Source organism: Echeneis naucrates, chromosome 2 (genome assembly GCF_900963305.1).
Source record: "Echeneis naucrates chromosome 2, fEcheNa1.1, whole genome shotgun sequence".
In the NCBI taxonomy this organism is placed as follows: Eukaryota; Metazoa; Chordata; class Actinopteri; order Carangiformes; family Echeneidae; genus Echeneis; species Echeneis naucrates.
In genome coordinates this window covers 5,196,271-5,217,991 of record NC_042512.1, presented here as the reverse complement: position 1 = coordinate 5,217,991, position 21,721 = coordinate 5,196,271, and the positions used below count along the sequence as shown (strand labels likewise).

General features: G+C 42.5%; 9 non-coding genes across 9 annotated transcripts; 7 read left to right on the top strand and 2 right to left on the bottom strand.

Moving 5' to 3' along the window:
- The first annotated feature begins 245 nt into the window (after positions 1-245).
- LOC115058481 (U2 spliceosomal RNA) lies at positions 246-436 on the top strand. The gene has a single exon (XR_003842092.1). It is a non-coding gene; the product is annotated as a U2 spliceosomal RNA (small nuclear RNA).
- A 1,401-nt stretch (positions 437-1,837) lies between these two features.
- On the bottom strand, positions 1,838-1,925 carry trnay-gua (transfer RNA tyrosine (anticodon GUA)). The gene is given in 2 exon segments: positions 1,838-1,873; positions 1,889-1,925. It is a non-coding gene; the product is annotated as a tRNA-Tyr (tRNA).
- Positions 1,926-2,129: 204 nt separating this feature from the next.
- On the bottom strand, positions 2,130-2,211 carry trnas-gcu (transfer RNA serine (anticodon GCU)). Its single transcript has one exon. It is a non-coding gene; the product is annotated as a tRNA-Ser (tRNA).
- A 139-nt stretch (positions 2,212-2,350) lies between these two features.
- trnal-cag (transfer RNA leucine (anticodon CAG)) lies at positions 2,351-2,433 on the top strand. The gene has a single exon. It is a non-coding gene; the product is annotated as a tRNA-Leu (tRNA).
- A 985-nt stretch (positions 2,434-3,418) lies between these two features.
- Positions 3,419-3,500, top strand: trnal-uag (transfer RNA leucine (anticodon UAG)). Its single transcript has one exon. It is a non-coding gene; the product is annotated as a tRNA-Leu (tRNA).
- A 1,234-nt stretch (positions 3,501-4,734) lies between these two features.
- trnaf-gaa (transfer RNA phenylalanine (anticodon GAA)) lies at positions 4,735-4,807 on the top strand. Its single transcript has one exon. It is a non-coding gene; the product is annotated as a tRNA-Phe (tRNA).
- A 446-nt stretch (positions 4,808-5,253) lies between these two features.
- Positions 5,254-5,326, top strand: trnak-cuu (transfer RNA lysine (anticodon CUU)). The gene has a single exon. It is a non-coding gene; the product is annotated as a tRNA-Lys (tRNA).
- Positions 5,327-10,820: 5,494 nt separating this feature from the next.
- trnac-gca (transfer RNA cysteine (anticodon GCA)) lies at positions 10,821-10,892 on the top strand. The gene has a single exon. It is a non-coding gene; the product is annotated as a tRNA-Cys (tRNA).
- A 782-nt stretch (positions 10,893-11,674) lies between these two features.
- On the top strand, positions 11,675-11,746 carry trnaa-ugc (transfer RNA alanine (anticodon UGC)). Its single transcript has one exon. It is a non-coding gene; the product is annotated as a tRNA-Ala (tRNA).
- Positions 11,747-21,721: the final 9,975 nt, after the last annotated feature.

Below are 21,721 nucleotides of genomic sequence, written 5' to 3'. Positions count from 1 at the left end.
CAGCTGCTAAATTGACATAGATATGAAGTTTTACAGGTGACCAAGAAGAGACGTTTTCTTTGCTCTACAACGTAACTTTGTGAAAATAACATGTCTGTGGTTGTTTTCTGATCCCTCCTTCGTTTCTTCATGTCTTCTGTTTGTGTCTCTCTCTCGGAGTGATGTTGTTACTGAAGCCGACTCTGACCCCTCACTGAGCGGGTCGGTGCGGAGAAACACTCCGTTACCTCCGACAGCTGAGCGGTATCGCTTCTCGGCCTTTTGGCTAAGATCAAGTGTAGTATCTGTTCTTATCAGTTTAATATCTGATACGTCCCCTACCCGGGGACCATATATTAAATAGATTTTTGGAACAGGGAGATGGAATAGGGGCTTGCTCCGTCCACTCCACGCATCGACCTGGTATTGCAGTATCTCCAGGAACGGTGCACTCCCTCTGTGTGTTCAATACAAGTCCTGTTCAGCTCAACATCACCTTAAACACATGATGTTGTCTTCATGTGTGTAACGCTGAGTGTACAGAGTGTTCATGTTCAGTTTATGGTTTTAGAATCAGTGATGCATTCATGTAGAAACATCAGTTTAATGTTGCAGCTGATTTCATCAGGTTATATTCTGCTGATCAGACTGAATCAATAAAGTTTTGTTTCAACACGTCATCGTTTAAATGTTGGTTGTATTTTGCATTTGTCAGCTGAATCCACAGAGTGACTGAAATGATGAAGTAAATCCAGGAAAGGAAAAACATTTGGCTCTGAATCTCAATGTAGATTTGAACAAAGAGCTCCAGCTGAAGAAAACAATGCTGTCTGTTTCCAGATGATGAAGAACTCAGTTCTCAGTTGATGCTCAGTTATCTCCATCTAGTGGACAGATGGTAGAAGTTGATTCCTGAAAAGAGGAAGTGACTTTTCCTCAGATCAAACTGTTGAAGGAGAACGAGCAGCTTCTTCCTCACTGACTCACTCAACCTCTGTCTCCTGGGTTTGGATTTAGGTCTGGGTCTGGGTCTGGGTCTAAGACCAGGTGGGCCTGCTCAGAGTCTGTGTGTTGGATGTGAGCTGCTGAAATCTCTGAAAACCATGAGTAACTGCAGTGAAATACAAATATGCACTGAAAACGTGCATAGCAGCTTCTGTCAGAAGTTGTTAGTTGTGTTGTGTTAGTTGTAACCAATGAACCATGACACAATTGATCATCATCTGTTTTGCTTCATCTGCTTTTTAGTGTCCAGGACACAGAGGAAGAGGATGTCTCCAGATGCACATTTGTTCTTGATGTTTTCACTCACTGTTTAATAAAAAAAAACCAATTTAATTCATCCAAGTGTGATCTTTTGTTGCTCTGTAATATCTTCGATTCACATTTTCTGTATGGATTAGTCTTAAAATTATAATGGTTGTGTGGTCAGCTCCTGCCTCATCAGAAGAAGTGGGATGGACACTAAATGCTGAATGGACTGTTGCTACTCTGCTTTCTCCATCACTATCAGACCACGAGTAAGTCAATAGGAATTAAAGCAAAATCAAGGAAATCCAATAATATATAACATATATATATCATATATGGATAACATATATCCAATAATAATCCAATAATCTGAAAGGATGGTGGTTCAAGCCCACCCAGGGATGTTCTTTGTTTAAACCCCGATGTGGACAGGATCTCTGCCTGTCTTGTGGAAGACTGGGATTTCAATTCCTGAATATTAGAAACTCAGTGCTGCTTGCAGTATAAAACACAGCTGCTCTACATGAACAGTGATACAACAGTGGTCACCTCCTGTCTGTAGGCAGACTCATCACCGTGCTGGATGAGGCCGATGAAAATAAAGACCTCCTTCGAGCCAGAGTTGAACCAGCGACCTAAGGATTTCAGCTGTAAGCCTCTACAGTCCTCCGCTCTACCAACTGAGCTATCGAAGGGAGCTGTTCAACCTCTCCTCTTCTTGTCTCCTTTGACTAATGTTTACAGATTTGGGTTCGGGAAAACATGGAGAATGTCATTTATCACAGTATGATCAAAAAAGTGGCTCAGCTCTAACCAGCTGATGTTGAGGACAATTCTGACTGGATAGATAATTTTAGGTGGAATAGCAGGCTGCAACTTAGACAGACTAAAGCAACCACCGACGAGGATGGGATTCGAACCCACGCGTGCAGAGCACAATGGATTAGCAGTCCATCGCCTTAACCACTCTGCCACGTCGTCATGTTTAATTGCTTCAAAGGCAGATATTTATTAATTCTAGCTGAAATAGCAGGCTGCAACAGGAAAAGTTCTGCATGTCTCTGTCTCTTGATGGGCTAATTTTTCAACAAATTTTTCGGCTCATTTGCTAGCTTTCGTTGTCAGAATGGCCGAGCGGTCTAAGGCGCTGCGTTCAGGTCGCAGTCTCCCCTGGAGGTGTGGGTTCAAATCCCACTTCTGACAGAAAGTGCTTTTCTTTCACCTCTACTGCAGCAAGGTGTGTTTGTGATGTCACAAAGGTTCTAACGACATCAAAGAGATCAAAGACTCCTCCCACTTTTTTGTCATGACCTCCACAGTAGAGTTCACTCTGTTAATGAAGCTCAAAAGACAATCATGGTCCTGCCAGATACCTTTGAGTTCTGCCGACAGAAGCGACAACAAAACTGGAACTATTTGGACGGAACCTGGTTTGTCTGTATTACTTCCAAGGTAGGTTTGGAGGTCTACCAGGTCCAGTTCTCTCCAGATGTCCCCAAACACACGCTTCCCCTCCAGGTTTGTCATCTCCGACGTGGGGCTCAAACCCACAACCCTGAGCTTAAGAGTCTCATGCTCTACCGACTGAGCTGAGCAATTTTCAAATATAACCAACCATAGATCGCGAACAGCTAGCTGTTTCTAAAAGTTTGTTAGCAGAGGATTGTTTTGATTCATCAACCTCTAGGTTATGGGCCCATAACCACGCTACACACCTCTGCTGCAAACCACCCCAGATAGGACTTGAACCCAATAGTGACTTGTGGGTTCAAGTCCCATTTGGGGTGGTTGCACGCTGCAACAACATGTCTCTTTGGGTTAATCAGTCAGCGTGTTCACTGAAGCAGCTGTTCACTGAAAGGATGGTGGTTCAAGCCCACCCAGGGAAGTGCGTTGTCTTATCCACTGGAACTTTAGTCGACACATGGAAGATTTGATTTGGAGAAGGTGTGTGTCCGGGTTCCCAGGGATGTTCTGTGGGAATATAGAACCATCCCATCACTATACACCAAGATACAAAGAAGCTGGACTTGAGAGTTTGTGAGGTTGGACGCTACACGCTGATTGTTTGTGTGTCCAGGACGTTTCAAGGACATCTTTCTGCCATCCTCTGCTCCAAACATTTCGATGCAACTTTCAGGGGTCAGAAACATGTGGCATTATTGCAGGCAAGCTGGGATTGACATGTGGTAGTGTGGCCGAGCGGTCCAAGGCGCTGGATTTAGGCTCCAGTCTCTTCAGAGGTGTGAGTTCGAATCCCACCACTGCCAAGCTTTGCACTCTACAGTGTAATCTTGAAGTGTTTAAATCTAAAGCTCTTATGAATATAGTGTTCCACCAGTGGCTACCATCACTTTGAGTTACTGAAGTGGGGACTGATATCTGAGCTAAAGATACAAATAAAATAATCTAAATTGCTCTTGTTCTTTCTGTAGCTAAAAGCGTGAAGGAGTTGAAACCCAGCAAAACATATCAAATGATAAAAATAAAGATTTGAAGAAGGAATGAAAATCAAAGTGATGAACTGTGGATGGCAGCCTGCTGTTGATCTGACTGAACAGTGATGCAGAAACCTTTACCTTGTTGTTTCTCTGACTAGACATTGCGATAAACCCAATGAAGACATAGTGGAACAGGCAATCAATGCAAGAGTGTTGTGGACTTGGCCAAGTTTTCCCTCAGATGGCACATGAGCACAGTCTCGACGCTCGGGTGACTTACTTTCCAAAACTACTAAGATGGTGCATGATGCTGAAGTACTTCTTCAAGAAGACGATATTTACTCTTCAGCGTGGCATTGTTACGATTGTAATGACACCATTTTCCAACATAACCAACCATGGATCAGCTAGCTGTTGCTAATAGGCTCTTAGCACACCATGGCTTGGGGGAGGGGCAGTGCCTTATCCATAAGGCCACTGATAAATTGCTCCAAGCTTGGAGCTCCAGCTTGGAGCAATTTATCCTGTGTAGTCATCCTACCAAATTACCAAAGTGAACACAAGTGTACATGTGATGACAAAACAGCAGCCATTGAAGTCCACTTAAAGGCAAACTCCTAATGTTTTGGCCTCTTTTTTTAACTCACGTCAAAACATCATAATGAAGTTACGTCAAATACATATAGAGCAGGTCTAGACCAAACTCTTATTAAAATTATTTTGAGAGCCGTGAAGGGGAGGGGTTCCAGGTCAGTATCTGGAGGATTTTGCAGATGATGTGCTCCTTTCGGCACCATCAGCCTGAGAACGACAGCACTCATATGATCGGTTCACAGCTGAGTGTGAAGCAGCAGTGGAGCAGTGGAAGAGTGCTGGGCCCAAAACCCACCTCTGCTGAGGCAGTGATGCAAATAACAAACTGCATTCTACATTGATCAACTTGCTGATCACTGCCACTACACTGCATGATAACACTGTGAGAGATGTGCATTTGAAGCCTTCACTGTGGGACTTTGGAGAAGTGGATGGTGAACAGAACATCCAGCATCAGTGGGCTCAGCCAGCCGAAATAGCTCAGTTGGGAGCGCGTTATACTGAAAATCTAAAGGTCCCTGGTTCAATCTCGGGTTTTGGCATCAGAGGTGGTACCTGAGTGAGGTGCAAGCTCAGGTTTCTTTGACCTACATTTCCAATATTCTCCCTCCTCTTTCAACCACACCATGAAATATTGTGAGGTTGGATGCGTCACACTGACTGGTTGTGTGTCCAAAAGGCTCTCAAACACATCTTTCTTCCATTTTCTCCTCCAAACATTTGTACACAGTTTTGAGATTTCCCATAATGTCATATGTGTGTCATTTTTGCAGTGAAGTATTTAATTAAATGTAAAACTGTTATAAACGGAGTGTTGCGTCAGTGGCCACCATCACTTCAAGTAACCCAAATGGGAAAGATCCTTATTGACAGCATTGTTGCGCTTTGCTACATCTGAGCTAAAGATACAAATAAAATAATCTAAACCGGCTTTTATTTTGAAATGATTTTTGGCGATTTTTTTGGAGGATGTTTTGCTTTTTAAGCCGCCCGGCTAGCTCAGTCGGTAGGGCATGAGACTCTTAATCTCAGGGTCGTGGGTTCGAGCCCCACGTTGGGCGATAAGCAGTTTTTTTTAGACCCAAAGTTACATTTCCAATGTTCTGCCTCGTCTTTCAACCACAACCACATGAAATATTGTGAGGTTGAATGCTGCACGCTGACTGGTTGTGTGTCCAAATGGCTTCAAAGACATCTTTCTGCCATTCACCCCTCCAAACCTTTGGACGCAGCTTTGAGCTTTCTCACAGGTGTCATTATTTCAGTGAAGATGTATGTATGGATGTATTCCCCCTGAATCCTGCGATTCACAGCTTCCACCAAATGGAGCCAAATTCATTTGTCGGAAGAGCTGCTGCCTTTGATACGTCACCTGATGATGTCACCTGATGATGTCACAGTACTCACAGAATGAAACTCTTCCTTTGAAGCTGCTTCAAAGAATTTCCAAAATCACGTGATTCAGATATAAACACAAAGGCTGCCCCACTGTCACCATTCAGAACAGCTGAGAAGATTATTGATCATTCATTAATGATCAGCTGAGAACCAAACAGAGTATCTGAAGCACAGGAGAGAGTTCTGCTCTCCAACACTCTGATCCACTCCACTGGAGCCCATGACATGTCCCTCCTGACAATGTGCTTCATTATCAACAATGGAGATGCCAGAGATTGAACCCAGGGCCTCATACATGCAAAGCATGCGCTCTACCACTGAGCTACGTGGGATGTGGTAGCTTTAGCAGTTTTAGCAGCTTTAGCTAACCAGACAGCTTCTGAGCTCCTGCAACAGCTAAAACACCAATTTCCCTTCTCCACAGCACAGCATGAGCCACAAAGTTACTGTTGCTTCACTTTACAAGATACTACAAATAACACAACCAGCCAACCTCACACAGCTCCATATCAGCTGAGGACAGTGCTGTGGACTTGAGCCGGTAACAGGCTGCATGATTTCACATCCAATGCTGTTAGCTGGTTAAAGATTTGTAAAAATAAGCCAAACCGTGGTGCTAATAACGCCAAGGTCATGGGTTCAATCCCCATACTGGCCCAAGCAGCATCTCTGAACTTGGTGTTGTTGTTGTTATACTTCAATGCAGCCTGAAGTCTTTTTCCAACCAGTGGAACTGCCCCCTGGTGGTCATTAGAAGTGCAGCCTAACTTATCAGATACAACAATAACACAAAGTTACAATGATCAGAGCAAAGACTGCAGATAGATCATTGCCTTTGTAACAGTTTAGTGATTAGTTTCCAGCTGGCATTGTGCAGCATGCAGGGGATGTAGCTCAGTGGTAGAGTGCATGCTTTGCCTGTATGAGGCCCTGCGTTCAATCCCCGTCATCTTCAGCGTTGATAATGAAGCACATGAAGTACTTATCTTGTGCAACACCCTGATCTCTCAACTATCCACTCAGCTTGGACCAATTTATCCTGTGTAGTCATCCTACCAAATTACCAAAGTGAACACAAGTGTACATGTGATAACAAAACAGCAGCCATTGAAGTCCACTTAAAAGCAAACTCCTAACGTTTTGGCCTCTTTTTTTAAACTCACGTCAAAACATCATTATGAAGTTACATCAAGTACATATAGAGCAGGTCTAGACCAAACTCTTATTAAAATTATTTTGACTTTTATTTTGAGAGCAGGAAGAAGGATATCCAATCATCTCATCTGCCACACCATGCAGGGAATGTAGCTCAGTGCTAGAATGTGTGCTTTCCATGTATGAGTCCTTTGGTGCAATCCCCAGCATTGCTAAACAAGCACAGGAAGTACTTATTTGTACTAATATGACATGGGTGTCATTCCCATTCTGAAGTGTCCAAGGTGCTGGATTAAGGCTCCACTCTCTTCGGAGGCATGGGTTTGAATCCCACCACTGCCAGTTGCCTCCATTCCTCTGGATCCTGCATACAACATCAGTTGAGTGTGACGACTGAGTTCTCAGTTTAACACATGATGGATTCTAGGTCTCCCACATGAATACCTTTTATACCATGCACGCTGAAATGAGAGATAAAAAGCTTGTAGGAAATGCCAAAGGTGCCACAGTTTCTACTAACAGTTGATTGAGGAATCAGAGGAATTGAAAACTGAATCACATCAGTGGAGGTGCGGTGATTTTCTGTTTGCAGAAACAGGCCCTGTGAGCAGCTAAGCCACAGAACATCTTTATGACATTCTACAGCTACGATCAAAAGGCTTGTTGGGGAAATCCTTTTCCTGTTTCACTCAAGTCCACAGCACTCTGCTCAGTTTTTTAGCTTTCAGCTGATCAGTAGCTGTGGATGGACCTGGTATCTGCTATATGGAGCTTTGCTTGGTTTGCATAGCTGCCTTCCAAGCAGTTGACCCGGGTTTGATTCCCGGCCATTGCAGTTCAACTGTGTGTCTACAATTTAACTTTGTGTTTTTCATGTTTGTTTTCCTTCCAGAAATCCTGAAATCCTGTAGATCTCAGGCCAATAGTGCCAAAGTCCTCCAGCTACAGACCTGTAACCCGTCCTCACCACAGCTGTACATCTGTTACACCCTGTAGTTGTCTCGGGGAAAGGGAAGCTTATTGTCATATAGTGATGGGATGGCTCCATACTCCAGAACATCCCTGTGAACCCAGTCATACACCTTCTCCAGATCAAATCTTGGGGTTCCACATGTCCACTATAATTCCAGTGGATAAGACAAAGCACGTCCCTGGGTGAGCTCAAACCACCATTCTTTCAGTGAACAGCCAAAATAAGCTGACCAATCACCCCACAGAGACATGATGTTGCAGCCTGCTGTTCCAACTACACACAGCAACAAGTGAACTAAACACAGCAGGTCTCTGGTGGGCTTCACAGCCTTTCAGTGAACAGCTGATCACATTGATAATTGTGTCACAGAGTGGAGCCGCCCCCTGGTGGTCATTAGATAGACTGCAGGTGGAAGTCTCAGTACTTTTTAACCTGCTAATACACTTTTATAGAAAGTTTATGGTCCTTAACTTATCAGATACAACAATAACACAAAGTTACAATGATCAGTCCAGGGACATTTCTGTGCGTCTTTGTGCGCTTTTTCCGAGCGTGAAAAGCAGTTAATCACCAAATTTCCTTTTGCTGAACAAAGCTGTAATAAAGGAAGTGATGAGCAGGAACTCCACTGAGAGTGAAGCACTGCAGGATGTCTTGTAGCCAACAACAGAAGTGCCACTGCACCACTCTGCTGCTCAACTCTCAGTATTACAGATATGACAGACAACATTCTCCGTGTTTTCCTGTTAATCAGTGCTGCTGATAAACTCATGTCTCATGATGGGACATCCAGTGTGTATAAACAGCAGAGGATGGTTTCGAGCCATCGACCTCTGTGTTATGGGCCCAGCACGCTTCCGCTGCGCCACTCTGCTCACTTTCTGTCAAAGCGGCTGTGGTGGTTAACAAGTACTGAGATTTCCACCTGCAGTGTATCAAATGACCACGAGGTGGCAGAGTGGTTAAGGTGATGGACTGCTAATCCATTGTGCTCTGCATGCGTGGGTTTGAATCCCATCCTCATCGGTGTTCAGCTGGCTTTAGTCTGTCTGAGCTGTACCCTGCTGTTGAGCTGATTGAAATGTGGTGATTGCCTTTTTTTAACAGGAGACAAACTTTGTTAAGAGTCATGATGGTCACTACACTACAGAAACTGCATGCACTCATTCATTTGAAGCGACCGTGAGAGTGTGACGTATCCATCTGTGTCGTGTGGGGCATCAATGAAAGGCAGGAAATGCCTTTGATCTCCAGTGACGTCACACAGTCTCGTTGTGGAGTTATTAGTTGTTGATTCTGCAAAAATGGTCCAGTGCAGTGAAATGGTCCATAGAAGTCTAATATCACCGAAACATGTTAACCAGACAGTGTTCAAGGATTTGAGCTTTAAACCACTAAATTCTCATTATTAACTAAAGCTGTGTCTGTTATATCTATAACAAAAAAAGACCAATTCACTTGTGGAGCTGCTGGTAAAACAGGGACAGTCTGAGATTGCTTGGACATCCTGACTGCACAAAAGAGAGACATTTCAGGATGCCTGATCCAACAAACATCTGGCTCCTGGCCCAGTTTGGTTCTTTCTTCTGTCAGCAGAACTCAAAGGTATCTGGCAGGACCATGATTGTCTTTGGAGCTTCATTAACAGAGTGAACTCTACTGTGGATGTCATGAGAAAAAGTGGGAGGAGCCTTTGATCTCTTTGATGTCATTAGAACCTTTGTGACAGACCTTTGTGTTTTCTTCCTCTACGATACAGACACTGTGAGCTTTCTCACAGGTGACACAGGTGTGCTGTATTCAGGCTCCAGTCTCTTGGCGTGGGTTCAAATCCCACCACTGCCAGGTCATCTCTCTCTCTGCCATTATTTAATATATTATATTTATAATATACATTATATTATAATATATATATATATATATATGATATTTACAATATATGCATAGAAATACCAGAACGAAAGACAAAGAATTAATCAGTGTCTCTGATTGGAGTGACTCAATAGATTCTGTAATTGAAGTCATCTAACGTCTAAGAAGACATCAATTCCATGACTTGTTGTGTTTGGTAGTTAACACAGCACCAAGAAATAACACTATTAAATTCAAAACTCAAGTGAACGTTGAGGTTGCGTAGTTAATTGCGACTTTCACTTTGTGGTGGCAGTTATGGCTCCCACCAAACCTGCTGTTGCCTTTGTCAGTCAGCACTGCCTCAACAAGGAGCACTTAGTGAATTCAACAGCCAAGTCAGTGCTCAGGTAAGCTCAGCTCAGCTCAGAACCAAACAGTGTATCTGAAGCTAATTATCAGCTGAAAACTAAAGGAAACAGTCAAAGCTCCATACACAACAATAGTCCTGCCTCTGTTTACCAAAAGGCATAGGCCATATTTGCACGTCAGTTTCACATTTGGAGTGGTAGGGTGACAACTGAAAGCTCTGGATAAGTATTACTTAGATACGTTTTCAAGTTTCAGTGGGAAAGCAAACATCTCTCAAGGAGTTAACCTTGAGTCTAGCGCCTTAGACCACCGACCATCCTGACATGTTTGTCCAGCTGCCAGTCTCTGGTGAGGAAACAGAAACCAATGTAGAGGAAAGGGGCAGTGCAACTGTGCTCACATTAGCATGTAGTGTGAGGATGAAGTAAACTGTAAATCTCACTTTGAGCAACGTAGAACATTGTTTATTATTTGAATATGACTGCACTGCAATCAGCTTCTCAGCTGCTCTGATTGGTGACAGTGGGGCAGCCTTTGTGTTTACATCTGAATCACATGTGATTTTGGAAATTCTTCAAAGCAGCTTCAAAGGAGGAGTTTCATTCTGTGAGTATTGTGACATCATCAGGCGATGTATCAAAGGCAGCAGCTCTTCAGACACACAAATGACACACAACTGTGAGGAGCACAAGTGTTGACCTCTCGCACCCTACACATTCAAACCCCAGCAGTGCTGTGGTTCATACTTTATAGTTTGTTTTCAGTCAGACCTACTGATCTGCAGTGATGGGCTGTGTGTGTTTATGGGGGGTGTAGCTCAGTGGTAGAGCATTTGACTGCAGATGAAGAGGTCCCCAGTTCAAATCTGGGTGCCCCCTACCAAACACTGCATGTTTTCATGTGGGGGTGGGGTTGAAATTACAAAGGGGAAAAGCAGAGGGAGGCTTGTCACAGTGAATTACTGTGATGAGTAATTATTCTCTCAAATAAGAATCTGTTTAAACCAAATCAAATAAACATTTGGATGCAACTTTCTGTCGGCTGTCATTAGTCTTACTAAAGTTTTCCATGCAGTTAATCACCAAAACTAGTTTGTTTCTACAACATCTGACCTGAGCAACAAGGCGCTTTGACCAACTAAGCCACAGCACCACTCTGATGTACAGGGATGTATCTTGGATCTGAAAATACCCCGTGGCTGTTACGTGGCTGACCATCATGACTCTTACCAAAGTTTCTTTAGCATATAATAAACTGTCACATTAATGTCCTGAATGAATGAGTCTTTGATCTCTTTGAATGACATCAAAGAGATCAAAGACTCCATTAAATGTATATAAAGAATACATTTTGATGACAATTGGAAATGTCTGTTTATTGTTTATCACTCGTTAGGATCCCTGTTAGCTGTCACTGAGGCAGCAGCTACTCTTCTGCTACAAGGACTATGATGAGGCAGTGGCCATTGATAATGCTGCCTGTCCTGCTGAATTTAGGTCACCTGCACTTATGTCAACAGTCAGAGCTCCAGACACAATAACAGTACTGAAGAAAAATACTTTAAACATGAGCTCTGTGTCACATTCATGCAGCTTGTGTAGAAACAGTTCATTCCATCAGAATGAACCTTCACCTGTCACAGTATGTAAGAAGCCATCCAGGGGATGTAGCTCAGTGGTAGAGCACATGCTTTGCATGTATGAGGCCCAGGGTTCAATCCCCGGCATTTCCAGCATTTATAATATAATGCTGTATGAAATGTTCAACTGCTCCTGCTTAGTCACTCAAACAAATTACTGAGAATGCACATACATATGTATGAGATCAAAGACTCTGCCCATCTCTTGTCATGACCTCCACCATGGAGTGCACAATGTTAATGAAGCTCCAAAGACAATCATGCTCTTGTCTTGTTCACACTTGAAATACATATAACACTCTGTATTTTTTGTCAATTTTTTTCAAAGTTTTTTTGCAGTTCTAGCAGCCAGCTCCGTCGGAAGAGCATGAGACTCTTAATCTCTGGGTCGTGGGTTCGAGCCCCACGTTGGGTGATTAGCAGTTTCTTCAGACCCAAAGTTACCCAGCAGAACACTGCCTCTGCCAACTTGCCTTCTTCCACCCTGACTGGTCTGCAGCTCAGCTAACTGCAGTGGACTGTGTTCAGTCAGTTTGAACCAACATGAAACATGTCAACTTTTCAATAGATCAAAGGAGGCAGAGTGGGTACTAAAACTATTGACAGCTAGTGCAGCTTCAGTATGGCATCCATCGACCTCAGTCAACTCAGAGTTCAGGGAGAGACTCAAAGTTCGTTGAAACTCCTACCTGGAATACCCCCCAGCTGCATGATGACATATTTATGTTCTGGGGTCAATCACCTGTATTTTTCAGTAAAAACATTTTCCCTGACTCGAATCGAACCCAGGCCGCGGCGCTGAGAGCACCGAATCCTAGCCACTAGACCATCAGGGAGTGTGAGAACACTAAAGGTTGTAATGTATGATCAATGCTCTGTGTGAGATTTTTGATGACTGAAAAGTTCTCCCCCTCAGAATATGCAGAGCAGAACGTGCAGAGCACAATGGATTAGCAGTCCATCGCCTTCACCACTCGGCCACCTCGTCATGAACCCAAAGGTACATGTGATGACAAAAAAACAGCCATTGGGAAGAAGCATCACTTCCATGACTTGTGTTTGGTAGTAAACACAGCACCAAGAAATAACACTATTAAATTCAAAACTCAAACTCAAAAGTAAACGTTGAGGTTGCGTAATTAATTGCGACTTTCACTTTGTGGTGGCAGTTATGGCTCCCACCAAACCTGCTGTTGCCTTTGTCAGTCAGCACTGCCTCAACAAGTACCACTTAGTGAATTCAACAGCCAAGTCAGCACTCAGGTAAGCTGAAGTCTTGTGGAGAATGTGGGCATCGATCCCACTACCTCTCACATGCTAAGCTAGCGCTCTACCATTTGAGCTAATTCCCCTGTACTGGCATGCCAGACCCTTTAAAAAGGCTCCTTTAACAACCTCTGAGTTCACCATCAACAGGTTTCAAAGATATTTAGAAATCATTCACAATGTCCTTAAAGGCAGATATTTAGGATAATTCTAGCTGGAATAGCAGGCTGCAACAGGAAAAGTTCTGCATTTCTCTGTGGCGCAATCAGTCAGCGTGTTCGGCTGTAGCTCAGTGGTAGACGTTCACCAAAACAAAAGGCCACTCAAGGCAGAACCACTGCTCAGTCTCAAGACCAGGCCGTGCTCAGACCACATCTTCAGCAAACATGACGAGGTGACAAACATGTGGGAGACCTAGAATCCATGATGTGTTACACCAATAGACTGTAACTGCACGCTAGTGGTCAATTAGAATAATGAACGTGGGTAGAAGATAATATAATACATAATTAAAAAAACAAAACTCTGTCTTCTGCTCTATAAGACATTACTGGGACAAGATTCCATCGCCTTTGAAATGATTCAGTTGCCTTTGAAGTGACTGCGATGTCATTGGCTCCCCATAATTCCATGTAAATACCAACTGGCAGACAGAGTCACATCACAGTACATGCACAGGAGAACTACAGCGAAACACACTGACAAACACAAACATCATGCCAAAGAGGATGAAGATCCCACAAGTTCACAACAAGTGAACTAAACATAGACATCCTGTCTCGACAAAGTTGTTTTGGTCAGCTTTTGACCGCCCACACTTTTAAAAGACCAAAATAAAAAAAATAAATAAAAAAAGATGATGTTCAGTTGTGTAATGGTTCATTGGTTACAACTAACATTTTGTAGGTCAGTATCATACCATGGTTGGCTGTGCAACGTTTGGGTGCTCCAATCAGTCCGAGAAGGGTTTCCACATGTATGGATTCCCCAAGAACCATGAGGGCTGGAAAAGGTGGTGTGTGTGTGTGTGTGTGTGTGTGTGTATACAGATACAAATGCAAATAAGTATATGCACCACAAAGGGCCTCTGATGTAATATAGACATTGTCAATTAAAACGAGGTTGTGATTTAATCATTTTACTCCTGGAGATACTTTCACAGCTAGCAAAGACAAACTAGCAGACAATTGGTCACCTGCCAAAATAAAAATATATATAATCACACTGTGCACGTGCAAATAAAGATCAGTATATGCATCACGGTACCACTTTGGGTTCGTTTAGAGAACATGGGGGGTGATGGCAGGGGAATTAGCTCAAATGGTAGAGTGCTCGCTTAGCGTGTGAGAGGTAGTGGGATCGATGCCCACATTCTCCACAAGACCTTAGTTCTTTGTTGGAGGGTGGACTTTGGAGGCTTTTGGTAAACAGAAGCAGGACTCTTGTTGTGTATGGAGCTTTGACTGTTTCACAATATATCGATGGTGGGTTGGTGGACCGGTGGACACTTTCATGTCAGTAAATCCACCGTGTTTTACCATACATCCATACATGTGGACCATACATCCATACATGTGGAAACCCTTCTCAGTCCGAGAAGGGTTTCCACATGTATGGATTCCCCAAGAACCATGAGGGCTGGCAAAGGAGGTGTATGTGTTTGTGTGTGTGTGTGTGCGTGTGCGTGTGTATACAGATACAAATGCAAATAAAGATAAGTATATGCATCACAAAGGGCCTCTGATATAATATAGAAATTGTCAATTAAAACAAGGTATTGATTTAATAATTTTACTCCTGGAGATACTTTCACAGCTGCCAAAGACGTGAGAACAAACTAGCAGACAATTGGTCACCTGCCAAAATAAAAATATATGTAATCACACTGTGCACGTGCAAATAAAGATCAGTATATGCATCACGGTACCACTTTGGGTTCGTTTAGAGAACATGTGCTGACTGCTGGGGAATTAGCTCAAATGGTAGAGCGCTCGCTTAGCATGTGAGAGGTAGTGGGATTGATGCCCACTGCAGCAGCTCAGAGCCTCTGTGGTTAGATTAAGGTCCAAAGAAGATGTAGATCAGTGCTACATCTTCATTAAAAAAACTCACCACTCAAAGCAGAAACACTGCTCAGGCTAAAGACCAGACTGTGTTCAGACCACATCTTCAGGTAAACTTTAACAGGAGGAGGTGGCGTGGGTTCGCGTGGGTTCAAATCCCATCCTTGTTGGTACATATTTGCCCATCAAAGTGAGTCCACAATACACAAAGACTGCCTGATTAGATCACACATAGGCTCAAAATTTGCATTTCTTCACACGTGTAGCGTGGACAAATACAGGTTGTTTCCATTTTCCAAGGATGGCGTAGGAACATTTCTACATGTTGATGTCTGTTATATCTATAACATCAGGTGGTTCTGACCACACCAGACGACCAGTCTGTCCACCTGTTGTCTGTAGGCAGACTCATCACTGTGCTGGATGAGGCTGATGGAAAAAATGGTCTCTTTCGAGCCAGATTTGAACCAGCAACCTAAGGATTTCAATGACAAACCACTACAGTCCTCCACTCTACCAATTGAGCTATCTAAGGGACAACCCTCACCGAATTGGTGCTGTGACTTATGTACTGTAACCTACAGACACAGGTCGATGAAGAGTCCTACATGAGTGAGTGAAGTCCAAGTGAAGCTGCTGCTGGCTATCAGGAGGTATTTAGAAGTAAAATGTCCCCTTAAAACAGTAGTAAATAGTAAAAATTTTGCATGGTGATCCACACAGAGGAAGGCAGAGAGCATCCTAAAATACTCTGACCGTCCACTACATACCATCCTAGTGGATCAGAGATCAATAATCAGCCATTGGTGGTTTTTCTGCTGCTCTTATTTCATTTCTTGTGGTTGTCCTGCAGAGTTGGTTGTCTGACTGTTCTCTGTGTTACTGATACAGTTAAAAAGCTTTGTGAGCTCTTGACGTGTTTCGTGGCTTCTTTGGTCACATTTGCTCCCTTTGTGTCTGACAGAGATCCTGAACCTTCCCATTGCTGGATGTACTCCTGTGATGAGAACCTGTCAGTGCTCAGGTTAAGGTAACATTTGTGACAAAAATTCAAACGTTCACAACCCCCACTCCCCAAACATTGATAAAACTTACTGATCTGAACTCACCAACACGACCCCAACTAATAGCACTTACTGCTCTCACAGCACAAGTCTGTGCTTCAGTTGGGGAAATGTTGATGACAAGTTCATGAATTTAGCTGATCTCACAAAATTACTAAAACTAGATGTCGAACTAAAACTACTAAAACTGATTGTAACTTTTGTCCAAATTCCAGCCAGGACAACCCCAAAGAGAAGCACTTATGGATAAGAATTCATCAGTGTCTCTGATTGGAGTGATCCGAGTTAGATCTGAAGAAAACATGGTTCCAAGAATTAATGCTGTTTTTGTAAGTTAACACTGAAGGGGAAAAAGAGAGCAAAGAGAATAGAAGTCACATTCAGCATTTTTTACTGCACATATGATCTCCTCCAAAGAGTCTTTGCAGCCACTTCCTTGTTGTGTCGCAGTTCCAATGGACTCCCATTCAGGCTTTTACCCATCTTACATCTTCTACTTTGTTCAGGCAGTTTCAATGGTCTTGGTAATGGAATGTAATAAAGATCACATTTAGTCAATCAGGAACAATCCTCTTAAATTCATGAGGACCGTTAGCATGACACAGCACCAATAAACAGCATTTACTGCTTTATGTCCATACGTCTGTGTTTCAGTTCAGGAAATGTTGATGACAACGTTTGTTTTATATTCCAACCAAGACTTAGTCTCTAGATAAACATATCTGCATTTGTGTTGTGAGTCATGGCTCCCACCAAACCTGCTGTCTTTGTCAGTCAGCACTGCCCCAACAAGTAGCACTTACTGAATTCAACAGTCAAGTCAGTGCTCAAGTTAAGGTGACTTTCAAACTAATTCAGATGTTCTTAACCCCCACACCCCAAAAACTGATAAAACTCGTGATTGACTTCTGAAATCACCAACACTACCCCAACAAATAGCACTTACTGCTCTCAGAACACAAGTCTGTGCTTCAGTTGGGGAAATGCTGATGACAAATTCACTCACTCAGCTGATCTGAAGAAATCTATAAAAACTGGTTTTAATACCATCCAGGACAACCACATAGAAAAGCATTTATACAAAAGGAAGTTGTCTGTGTAATTGAAATGGTCAGTATTGTATTCTAAGAAGATGTTGTTGTCTTTGTCAGTCAGCACTGCCCCAACAAGTAGCACTTACTGAATTCAACAGTCGAGTCAGTGCTCATGTTAAGGTAACATTTGTGACTTTTAAATTACTTCCTTAACCCTCACCCCACATCACTGGTAATTCCTGCTGTCCTGGTGATTGAAGAAAAGAAGGAATGGCATTCCTCATCTTTTTTGTCCAATTTCCAACCAGGACAACCCCAAAGAGAAGCACTTATGCACAAAGACTTCATCAGTGTCTCTGATTGGAGTGATCTGAGTTAGATCTGAAGAAAACATGGCTCCAAGACTTACTGTTGTTTTTGCCATTTAACAATGAAAGTGGAAAAAGAGAGCAAAGAGAATAGAAACATTCATGCAGAAAATAGTCACCAATGTCTCTCATTGAATTGGCTAAGTCACATTAAGCTTTAATTCTGACCTAACTCTGGTGATTAGTGATTAGGGTAGTGTTGTTTCAATTGATCAGGAGAAATCTGTTCAAAATGGGAATCTTCATCAATTTGTTGAAATTCTAACCAGGACAACCCCAAAGAGAAGCACTTGTGCACAAATAATTCATCAGTGTTTCTGATTGAGGTGATCTGAGTTAGATTCTAAGAACAGTCTAATTGGAAATGGGTAAAGGAAGGAAAACTTCTGAAATCACCAACATTACCCCAACAAATAGCACTTACTGCTCTCAGAACACAAGTCTGTGCTTCAGTTGGGGAAATACAAAGGGGAAAGACAAAGTTGGGAATTTAACTGATCACAATGAATCAATTTAGCAATGTTTTGTCAAATTCCATCCAGGACAACCCCAAAGAGAAGCACTTATGCACAAAGACTTCATCAGTGTCTCTGATTGGAGTGATCCGAGTTAGATCTGAAGAAAACATGGCTCCAAGAATTAATGCTGTTTTTGTGAATTAACGCTGAAAGGGGAAAAAGAGAGCAAAGAGAATAGAAGTCACATTAACCTCTAATTTTTACCTCACATGATCTCCTCCAAAGAGTCTTTGCAGCCACTTCCTTGTTGTGTCAGTTCCAATGGACTCCCTTTCAGGCTTTTGCCCATCTTATACCTGAATGAAACCACTCCCACAGCTCCCTGTCTACTTAGTTTGGGCGGTTTCAATGGTCTTGGTAATGGTTTGTAATGAAGAACACATTTAGTCCATCAGGAACAGACAACGATCCTCTTAAATTCATGAGGACCGTTAGCATATGGTGAGAGGACTGTTAACTGCAGTGATTAGTGTTGCTGCAGCTGATCTGAACAAATCTTTTCAAAATGGCCATCTTTGTTGTTGTTTTTATTTCAACCAAAACTTCTTTTCTACCAAATGGTTGCATAAACTCTCTGTCCTGATTAATGCTTGGATGGAATGAACAACTTTTGAAATCACCAACTCTGCCCCAACTAATAGCACTTACTGCTCTGAAAACACAAGTCTGTGCTTCATTTGGGGAAATGTTGATGAGAAATGTATGCTTTTAACTGATCTCAAGAAACATTTCAACCAGAGCAAGCTCAAATAATTAGTTAGAATTAGAATGCTTTTATTGTCATCATACACGATGTATAACAAACTTTAAAGACAACTCTGTTCTGCAAAATGCATTTATAAAATAAGAAAGACATAGTAAAAAAAGTTTGAATAAATTTACAAAAGGAGCCAGTAAGAATATATGTACAGTTGAGAATTAGCATGGCTGCAAAGAACGGTGGAAATAAATATAATGTCCACTAAGAGAAGCACTGATCCACATGTCACCACCAGTTAAAGTAACATTTGGGACTTCAAAAAAATTTAGAGGTCACAAACTTTTCCCCCAAGAAGTAGCTATTACTGAATCCAACAGTCAAGGTAAGAAGAAAGAAAGGACACATTGACAGAACCACCGTGCTTCATACCAGGACACAGCAGCGTGACTCATGAATCATCATGAATCATGACTTTCAAACTACTTTCTTCACCCCCACCCACAAAAACACTGATAAAACTTGCTGTCCTTGTGATTGACTTTTGAAATCACCAACTCTGCCACAACAAATATCACTTACTGCTCTCAGAACACAGAGCTGTGCTTCACTTTGGTTAATGTTGGGGATGAATTCATGAAGTCAGCTGATTGCACAGAAGAATCTAAATCAAATCAAATCAAATCAGATTTATTTGTATAGCGCCAAATCATAACAAAGTTACATCAAGGCACTTTACATATAGAGCAGGTCTAGACCAAACTCTTTATAAATTTATTTAAAGAGACCCAACAGATCCCCCGATGAGCAAGCACTTGGCAACAGTGGCAAGGAAAAACTTCCTTTAAGAGGCAGAAACCTCGAGCAGAACCAGGCTCAGGGGGGGCGGCCATCTGCCTCGACCGGTTTGGCTGAGAGAGAGAGAGAGAGAGACAGGCAGGCAGGCATTGGAGGGGGGGGGTGTAGGCAGGAACATGTTGTTGCATGAAGTTCATGGAGTTGAGCTGTAATACAGAATTCATGAAATATGGGACCAGCAGGTGTTGCAGGAACATGGGATGGAGATGAGTCACCACCTGCAGGATGAGGACAGGGAGAGAGAGGAGAGGAACTGGGAGAGACAGAGACTTTGGCAGAACATGGTTAGTAAATGCAGTATAAATGCTTAGAACTGGGTGAAACTGTTTGGTTTTTTTTTTGTTTTTTTTTTTTTTTTTTAAGAAGGATGGTTTTTATCAGCGCATGCAAGGAGGGAGTTAGAGAGAAAGAGGGCGAGACAGCGAGAGAGAGAGAGAGAGAGAGAGAGAGAGAGAGAGAGAGAGAGAGAGAGAGAGAGAGAGAGAGAGAGAGAGAGAGAGAGAGAAGCTCAGTCCTTCCCCCAGCAGCCTAGGCCTATAGCAGCATACCAAAAGAGTAGAGGACTTTTTAACTGTACGCTCTGTCATACAGGAAAGTTTTAAGCCTGGTCTTGAAAGTTACTAAAGAGTCCGCCCCCCGGACCGATGCTGGGAGTGGGTTCCATAGAAGAGGAGCCTGATAACTGAACGATCTGCCTCCAGATTTACTCTTGGAGACTCGAGGAACCACAAGTAAACCTCCATCTAGAGAGCGGAGTGGCCTGCTAGGACAGTAAGGATGGGAAATAAATGGCAATCTTTATCTCTTTTTCTTTTTTTTTGTGGACCATCGAACAAGAACAACTCCAAAGAGAAGCATTGATGCAGAAAATAATCATCAGTGTCTCTCACTGAATCCACCAAGTCACATAAAGCCTTTGTTTCAGATTCATCTTTGTGCCACCGTTGCAATGGACTCTCTTTCAGACTTACTTATTTTATTTTACTCACCTGACTTATCTTAAACTAAAATGATGCACCCTGTCCTCCTTCAGCAGAAAGTTTCAATTCCAACCACATCTCACATCATAAGTCTTTGTTTCAGTTCAGGAAATGTTGATGACAAATTCATGAATTTAGCTGATCTCAAGAAACAAATAAAATATTTTGTCAAAATTCCAAACAGGACAACCCCAAAGAGAAACACTTTTGCAGAAATGAATCAACAGTGTCTCTCTGACTGAGGTGATCTGAGTTAGATACTAAGAAGAAATTGATTCTTTACTTCTTTATTGTTTTTGTCAGTTAACGCTGCCCCAACAAGCAGCACTTCCTGAATTCAAAACTCAAGTCAACACTCAGGTTGGATAATAAATTGAGACTTTCTGAAAACCTTCTCGAAACGTTTTTCAAGCAGTGTGTTGAATAAATGTGTTGTCCTCCTTCAGCAGGAAGTTTCTGTGGTCTTGGTAACAGTTTGAAGAACAGAATGATCAGACAACGATCCTCTTAAATTCATGAGGACCGTTAGCATATGATGAGAGGACTGTTAACTGCAGTGATTAGGGATCAGGGTTGTGTTGTTGCAGCTGATCCCAACAAATCTATTTAAAATAGCAGATCATCATAATTTTTGACTGATTTAAATTTTTTAAATTAACTGTTAGTAGAAACTGTGGCACCTTTGGCACCTTGACATTTCCTACATAGCTTTTTATCCCTCATTTCAGCATTAAGAAGCAATGCATGGTATAAAAGGTATTCATGTGGGAGACCTAGAATCCATCATGTGTTAAACTGAGAACTCAGTCGTCACACTCAACTGATGTTGTATGCAGGATCCAGAGGAGTGTAGGCAACTGGCAGTGGTGGGATTCAAACCCACGCCTCCTAAAAGGGTGGAGCCTTAATCCAGCACCTTGGACACTTCAGAATGGTAATGACACCAATGTCACATTATGAGAAACCTTGATGCTGTGTCCAAAGGTTTGGAGGACAGAATGGTAGAAAGATGTCTTTGAAGCCTTTTGGACACACAACCAGTCAGCGAGCCAGTTGAAATATCAGCATGTTAGACAAAACAAGTACTTCCTGTGCTTGTTTAGCAATGCTGGGGATTGCACCAAAGGATTCATACATGGAAAGCACACATTCTACCACTGAGCTACATCCCCTGCGTGGTGTGGCAGCTTTAGCAGCTTTAGCTAACCAGATAGCTTCTG